This window comes from Castor canadensis, chromosome 3, assembly GCF_047511655.1.
Source record: "Castor canadensis chromosome 3, mCasCan1.hap1v2, whole genome shotgun sequence".
NCBI classification, from domain to species: Eukaryota; Metazoa; Chordata; class Mammalia; order Rodentia; family Castoridae; genus Castor; species Castor canadensis.
In genome coordinates, this window is record NC_133388.1 from 92,553,860 (window position 1) to 92,562,112 (window position 8,253).

Sequence of the window (8,253 nt, forward strand, 5' to 3'; positions counted from 1 at the left end):
TTTTCTCTCTGGTTATAAGGTCTTTTGCTCAAAACCCTCTTCTTGAGTTTCCAGAACACCCTCAAAAACCTGGAGACTATATCCTAATACAAACCTGAAATGAAGATAAACTCAAGCCCACCTGGAAGGACCTTTCCAAGTGCTCCTTACAAGAGATGACAATTCATATTGGTAAATGGAGTTAGACTCACTAGACCCAAATCACAGGCCCAGCCTCCAGTCTGTTGCATAAAACAAAACCACAGTGGACTGTCGTAAGTTTAGCTAACCCTCTATTAATAACCATAATTAATCCCACCACATGAATGGAAAACTCAAAATCAGCTCCCAGGATATATAAAATAGAAATCTCAATCACAGGAACTGACCCATTGAGCAGAATGGGTTTACACCTTAAACATTTATTTCATTTCATCCCCTGTAGCTGGACCCACTCTTAACCCTAATATGAGAGGCAACTCTATGACCCCAAAAGAATACAGGTAATTAAAATCAAGACTGAGCATGGGAAAACAATTGCCTGGTTAAAATGGATAAAATACTCTGTGAACACTTACGCTTGCACTGCAAGTTGACTAGAGACTCAAGTGGCCCTATTCTGCTCAGTTGGACCTCAGACCCTAATGGTGTGACATGAATGATATCTCTATTTCAGAGGGAGTCAGCCTGGGAAAATTAGCCTTGAAAGATTTTAGTATTACTGTTTCCAACAGTAAAAGGTCCAGAACAAAAGCCCCCTCAGACAATCGGGACTCTGTCTCCAGATGCCAACTACACCTTGTGCCTCTCTAGGTATGGGAAGTCATTGATGTTTGTGTATAATTTGATTGGCTGGGATAGCAATTAATCCTCTGGTGAGATAAGTAATCAAAAAGCATTGCCCAAAATTTGAGCAGATGTCCAGTGGTACTGTGGAGGGCTTTTGCTTGAGATTGTCCTGAAAAATTGAAACAAAACCTATACTTTGGTTCAATTGGCCATCCTTTTGACCCTAACATTTCAAAATTCTGGTCAGTCTAATGGAAAACTCAGATCCCAGAATAAAAGGGATACAAACAGACAAACTCCAGATGGGTCATTTAACCCACATATCTATGTAGATGTCATTGGAATTTCTAGATGAGTCTCTAATGAATTCAAGGCTAAAAACCAAATAGCTGCAGGTTTTAAATCATGTCTATTCTAGTGGTCCATGAGAAATAAAAATGTATACTGGATTAATTATATGTATATAATTAATAATGATTGCATAACTATACTAGGGATGCCATCAAGGAGATAGCAAAACAAATAGATGCTACTCCTAGGATGGTCTGGAAAAAATAGACTGGCTTTGGACATAATGCAAACCAAAATGGGAGGAATTTGTGTAATGATCAGAGGTCAATGTTGTAATTTCATCCCCAATAACACCACACCTGATGGCACTATCACAAAGGCTTTACAAGGATTAACTAACCTGATAGATGAATTAGCATACAAATTCAGGAAAAGAGGACTTGTTTACTTGCTTGATGAAATGAAAAGGTAAATGACATCTATTTTTTTACTCTAGTTACATACACCTCATATAATACTTCTCACCCTCACCCCATTCCCCCCTTGCTGAAACCTCTTCTATCACCATCATTTTAATTACTTAAGGATCTATATCTAGGCAAATAACTTAATTTCCCAATACCTGTTTTTTATAGATAATACTACCAAGCGTTTTCTATATTATGTAAATTGCTGTTCAAACACTGAATCCATGATGATGTTACTGCTAAATTATAGCTCCAGGACAGTGAATAGAAATGTTACAACCACATAGCTAACAACTAATCTACTACAGCTTGGAAATTAAGTCAAGGGAAAGATAACAGGCGATTAAAACCCCTAATCAACTAATCAAGTATACATGAGCAAATCTCAAAATAGAAACATAGGGAATAAAAGAAGGCACGGGATATGACTCTACAAAAGGTTAGCCATCACAAAATAGAAGATTGGTATGCAGTGAAGAGAATGAATCCTCACTTACTGAATTCATAAGAATGATGATCAGAATGTATAATGAGTTTAAAGAGCAGCTTAAAGGAGACATACAAAATCAGCTCAATGAGTCCCAAGGATTCACAGGTTAAAAACATAGGAAGGCACACAAACAACTGAATGATCTAAAAGAGGATTTCAATAAACACTGAAACAAAACCAAGAAAATTATTTTAAAATAGAGATAAATCAAATAAAGAAGGGAATACAACATGTGAAATAAGAGTTTAACAAAGATGTGGAAAGTCTCAGAAAAGAATAAAAAGAAACAAACAGAAACTCAGGGGAATAAATTTTTATTAAGTTAAATAAAAAATAGAGTTGAAAACCACTCCAGCAGAAAGGAAGAAGTGGAAGGCAAAAGTTCAGGAGTGGAAGACAAATAGATATTTAAGAAAAACAGAAGAGTCCTTAGAGAATAGAATAAAGAGCTATGAATGGAATATGCAAGAATTCAGTGATTCCATCAAAAGACCAAGACTGTGGATCATAGGCATCATAGAAGAAGTGGTACATGCCAAAAGCATAGGAAATACATTCAACAAAGTAATAGCAGAAAAATCCCCAAATCTCAAGAAACAAATACCCACCCAGTTACAGGACATCTCCAGGACACCAAACAAATATGACCAAAATAGAACATCTACATAGCATATTGTAGCTAAAATAATTAACACAGAGAACCAGGAAATAGTACTGAAAGCTATAAGAGAGAAAAATGAGGTAACATATAGAGGTAAACTCATCAAAATAACATCAGATTTTTCAACAGAAACTTAAAAGCAAGAATGGCATGAAGTGAGGTATTTTGGGTGCTGAAAGAAAACAATTTCAATCTTAAGATATTCCACCTTGCAAAGCTATCATTCAGAATTGAAGGAAGAATAAAGGACTTCCATGATGAACAGAACCTAGAACAATACATTGCTACTAAATCAGCACTCTGGTTCTGAAAAGAATTCTACACACAGAAGATGAAAATAAATATCGCCATGAAAGGATGGGAATTATTCAATCTCAAGAAAAAAGTAGATAAGTAAATAGAGTGTAGCATAGAATTAATTGCACATACCCATACAATTACAAAAACAAAACAAAACAAAATAAATGAAAGGAATCACCACATACCCCTCAATATTAACACTGAATGTCAGTGGCCTCAACTCTCCTATCAAAGGACATTGATTAGGAAACTGGATTAAAAAGGAAGGACTAATTATTTGCTTTTTACAAAAACTCCATCTTTCAGACAGAATCAAATGTTGGCTTAAGATAAAAAGGTGAAAAAAAGCCTTATCAAGTTAATGGCCTCTCAAAGCAAGAAGTAGTCATTGTGTTTATATCAGATAAAGTAGATTTGAAACCTAAATTGTGGGTATATCCTTAGGTGTGTTTTGCTGAATCATATGACATTCTATGCTTAGTTATTTGAAGAGCCTCCATATTGTTTTCCACAGTGGTTGTACTAATTTGCATTCCAAAAACAGTGTATGAAGATTCCTTTTTCTTTACACCCTCGCCAAACAGTCTCTTGCCATCACTGTTTTGGAGGGTCTATCTGTGATTTTTTTTTTTGAATTCAACTATCATATATTTGATACACTGTAAGAACTTCTACAAATGCCACAATGCTTCCCCAACACAATAACAACAGCAACAAAAAGAATCATGACTTCTAAGAAATGTTATTTCCTCTTCAGGATTAAGTTCAGGCACCCAGACAAATCCTGCACAGCTGGTACAGTTCTCCATTTGAAATCCAGACCCAGAGTAGGAAGGGACAAGAAGACTACAGCCCAGGAAACAGAATAAACTAAAGCAAAGAGATTCAAAATACAACATCTAAAACAAAGATCTATAAAAGAGAACACAATAAGCACCAAAAATCAAAAGAATACCAAGCTGTGTTAAGTACTTTACTATAAAATAATGTGATTTGATTAATTCACCATGCAGTATTTCTCATGGATTAACAATACTTTTATAGCCTTCTAATAAAACTTTTTTTTTTCTGAATAAAGTAGAACAATTGAAACACCAACTAATTTATAAACAGCTGAAGTTTCTTTCTTTTACCCAAGAACCTCCGAACCTATCAAGTTTAGGAGATACACCTTATTTATTTCTCACTAGTTGCTTGACTTTAACTGTCTATGGAATGCCAGAAGGTTGCGAAAGGAGGGGACCTGGTGGGGCAAGTTTGATTTGGACTGGAGCGCCAATGACAGGCTTGTCAGGTATGGTCCCAGCAGAAGTAACAACAGGTTTCACAGGTGGAAGACAAAGCGCAACAGATGAAGTTTCTCCAAAGTCACAGATGGAAGGGCCAGTGTTACTGTGGCTCTGGACACAACTGGATTCTCACGCTGAAGTGAGACTGCTGTTACTGTGTTTGGTACAGATGTCACAAGTGGTTTTGAAGTCTGAAGCAAAACAGTTCCGGCTATTTTTCCTCCTGCTACAGCAACTGGACCCACAGAATGTACTGTCACAACTCCAGTTTTTGCTACCCGTGGACCAGCAAGTGGATTCAGAGTTTGTACAGGCACAGTTCTGGGTGCTGTTACTCCAGAAACAATGGTAGGCTTTTCAGACTGGACTGAGGAAGAAACCGTAGTTGTCACCAAAGGAGAAGTTGCTGCTGTTGTCGTACAGGTGGTAATGACTACCTCGCCAGAAGTTTGCTGAACACACTGATCAATGAAGCTCTGGGAGTTAGGCAGAAGCTGTCGTAAGGCAACCACACTTTTCTTAAGAAAAGGAACTTGGTGAGGCTGAGGTGAAGACTTCAGTTCAATATAAAGTTTCTTAGTAAATTCTTCTGCTTCAATTTTTGCATCCAAAAGTTGTTCCACCAGCTTTTTCACATTCTGACCCATTTCTGGAGACTGAGATCCACTACATGCTAGTTTTATTAACATTGCAAGGAAGTTTTTACATTTCTTCACATTTTCTGCCATTGTTGGAGAAAGATTAATCAGAGCAGCTGCTGAGTTCTCTGCTTTGAGACTGGGCTCACTTGAGGGGGTAGATGATGCTCCCAAACTTGATGGCTTCAGGGCAGTCACAGTACTCACCACTTTGGCAGGAGTAACGGTGACCACATTGGTAGGCACAGCCACAGATTGTATTGAGGAAGGATTTGGAACAATGGTTGCCACAGTAATTCCTATCTGTGCCAATTTTTTAACAGGTGCCACTGCCACTTTCTTGACTAACTGTGAGCTAGAATTCGGCATTGTACAGATTTTGACTGTTTGAGTATGTACTGCTATTGCTGGCCTTGAAGTTATGTTGTTTGTGGTGTCGGCTCTTGTTACAGCTTGCTGAGGAGACATCAGCATCAACTGACCACTATTACTTTTGATCAAAATTGATCCTGGAGGAAGCTGCACATTAGCAGGCAACTGGATGGGTGTCCCAGCCCTTCCCCTATCTGTGATTTTTAATCCAGTACTGTTAGTTTAACTTTGTTGGATGCACCAAATCTGGGCATATATAATTTAATAATTATTTCCTTTTGATGTATTTTTCCTTTTATTCATATGACATGACTTTCTTTGTGCCCTTGTCTGGTTTAGGATGAGTGTAATACTGGCTTCAGAGAATGTGTGTGGTAGTGTTCCTTCCCTTCTATTTCATGGAAATTTTTGATGAGTTTCGTTTTAGGTCTTCTTTAAAGGTCTTGTAGCATTCTACAGTGAATCCTTTATGTCCTGGAGTTTTCTTTTTTGGCAGACTCTTTACTGATGTTTTAATTTCATGTTGGTTTAATTTTGGTTGTTAAATTGTGTCTAGAAATTTGTCCATTCTTCTAGATTTTCCAATTCATTTGAATATATATTTTTGAAATATTTCTTATTGATCCTCTAGATTTTGTTTGTGTATGTTGTGATATCCCCTTTTTGATCTCTAATTTTATCAATTTGGGTCATTTCCTCTTCATTTTTGTTGGGTTTGGTTAAGGTTTAACAAACTTATATATGTTTACAAAGAACCAACTGCTTTGTTTCGTGGATTTTTTGAATGGTCTTTATTTCATTGATTTCCACCTTTATTTTCATTATCTCTCTTCTTCTGCTAGTTTTGGGTTTCACTTGCTTTTGTTTTTCTAGGAGTTTGAGATGCAGCACTAGATCATTTACTTATGAACCCTCTGTGTTTTTAATATAGTCATTGATTGCTCTGTCATTTCCCATTGGCACTACCCATATGTTCTGATAGGGCCTGTTTTAATTTTCATAACATTCGAGGAAATTTTTTACTTCCTCCCTTATACCTTCTAGAACCCTCTGATCGTGAACAAATTGTGTTGCTTAGTCTACAGATTTTTGGGTATTTTCTGTTCTTTCTTTTATTTGTGCTGATTTAATTTTATTCTGTTGTCATCAAACATTATACAGGGGTTTATTTCAATTGTCTTATATTTTAAGACCTATTTTGTGACAATAAATATGATCTATTTTGGAGAAAGTTCCAAGGACTGCTGAGAAAAATGTACATTGTGCTGTTTCCAGATGGAATACTCTAGATAGCTCTGAGATCCATTTGATCTATGGTGTCATTCAATTCTAAAGTTTCTTTGTTGATTTTTTTTTGTCTGAGTGGTCTACTACTGACAATATAGTTTTGAAGCCTCCCACTATCATTGTGTTGGGATCTATTTATGCTTTCAAGTTCAGTAGTGTATATTTTTAATGAAGTTAGAGAAGACAACATTGATTGCATATATAATAAAAATTCTTATTTCCTCTTAATGTATTGCTCCTTTTCTTAGTAAGAAGTCACCATCTTTTTTTTCTCTTCTGATTAATTTAAGCTTGAAATCTACTTCAACTGACATTAGTATAGTTATTCCTGCCAGTTTTGAGAGGGTCATTTTCTTGGAAAATGTTTTTCTACCCTTTCACTTTGAGCCAATTTTTTTGTTCTGTTTGTGAGATAGGTTTTTCATAAATGACAAATGATCATGTCTTCCTTTTAAATCCAGCTTGCCAGTCAACTTCTCTCAATGGAAGAATTGAGACTATTAAAATTCAGTGTTAATAGTGAGAAGTAGGTGGTGATTTCTGCCTTTCTATTGGCTTTGGTTTGTATGGGTGTGTTTGTGTGTGTACATGTGTAAGTGTGTGCAATTGACTCTTTCCTACTTTACAATTGCCTGTGTGCTCTTGTCCTGAGAATTTTAATTAACCAATTATTATTATTAAATTATTATTTTGGTGCACCATTTTTCTTCATCCTCTTCTGCCCCCATTCCTGGAAGTTTCAACAGATGTCATTCTTCTATTTACATACATGTGTATACAGCATTCACACCATATTCATCCTCTTTCATCATTTCCCCACCTCCTCCCCCTTCCACTGGTAACAACTTCCTAGGTAGGATCTATTTTACCCTCCTTTTCTTTGATGTTGTATAAGAAGAGAATAAGAATTTAAAAAGAACATTTTTGGTTGTTTGAAGTAGCTACACCGAGCATTTCCTTGAAGCACTTCCTTGTGTATATGTATTATATGCTATTTTGTTTCATCTCCTCTATTTTTCTTCTTTTTACCTTATTCCCTTTCTTATGGTAGTTTCAACCAGTTTGACAATTCTATATTCATTTTTGTATAGAGAGTACATCAATCATATTCACATTCTTAACTTTCTTCTTTTACCCTCCACCTGTCTTATGTGACCTTCCTTATTGTGAACTGTTTTTCATAGTATTGCTGTATTTGTATTAGGTCTATATTTCACATATGAGGGAAAACATGCAACTTTCGGCATTTTGCACTTGGCTAACTTCACTTAAGCTTATGTTCTCCAGTTCCATCCATTTACCTGCAAATGACAAAATTCCATTACGGAATTCCATTTCCGTAAATTAACTATTGTGAATAATGCTGCAATAACCACGGGTGTACAGCCTTTGTTGTAACCTGATTTACATTTCTTTGGGTATATCCTTGTGAATAAATTGCTAGATCATATGAATGCTGTATTTTTATTTTTTGATGAACACCCATACTGTTTTTTGTAGAGGTTAACTAATTTACATTACCACCAGCAGTGTATAAGGGTTTCTTTTCCCCACACCCTTGCCAGATTTAGAGTAGATTTTTCAATCTCCATGATGAGTGTCATTGGAATTTTGATGGGAATTGCATAGAACATTTGATTGCTTTTGGTAATATAGCCATTTTCACCAAGTTGATTTGACTGATCCATAA

At 36.0% G+C, this 8,253-nt stretch overlaps 1 pseudogene; it reads right to left on the reverse strand.

Moving 5' to 3' along the window:
• Positions 1-4,171: 4,171 nt before the first annotated feature.
• On the reverse strand, positions 4,172-7,898 carry LOC109681052 (transcription initiation factor TFIID subunit 4B pseudogene; annotated as a pseudogene).
• Positions 7,899-8,253: the final 355 nt, after the last annotated feature.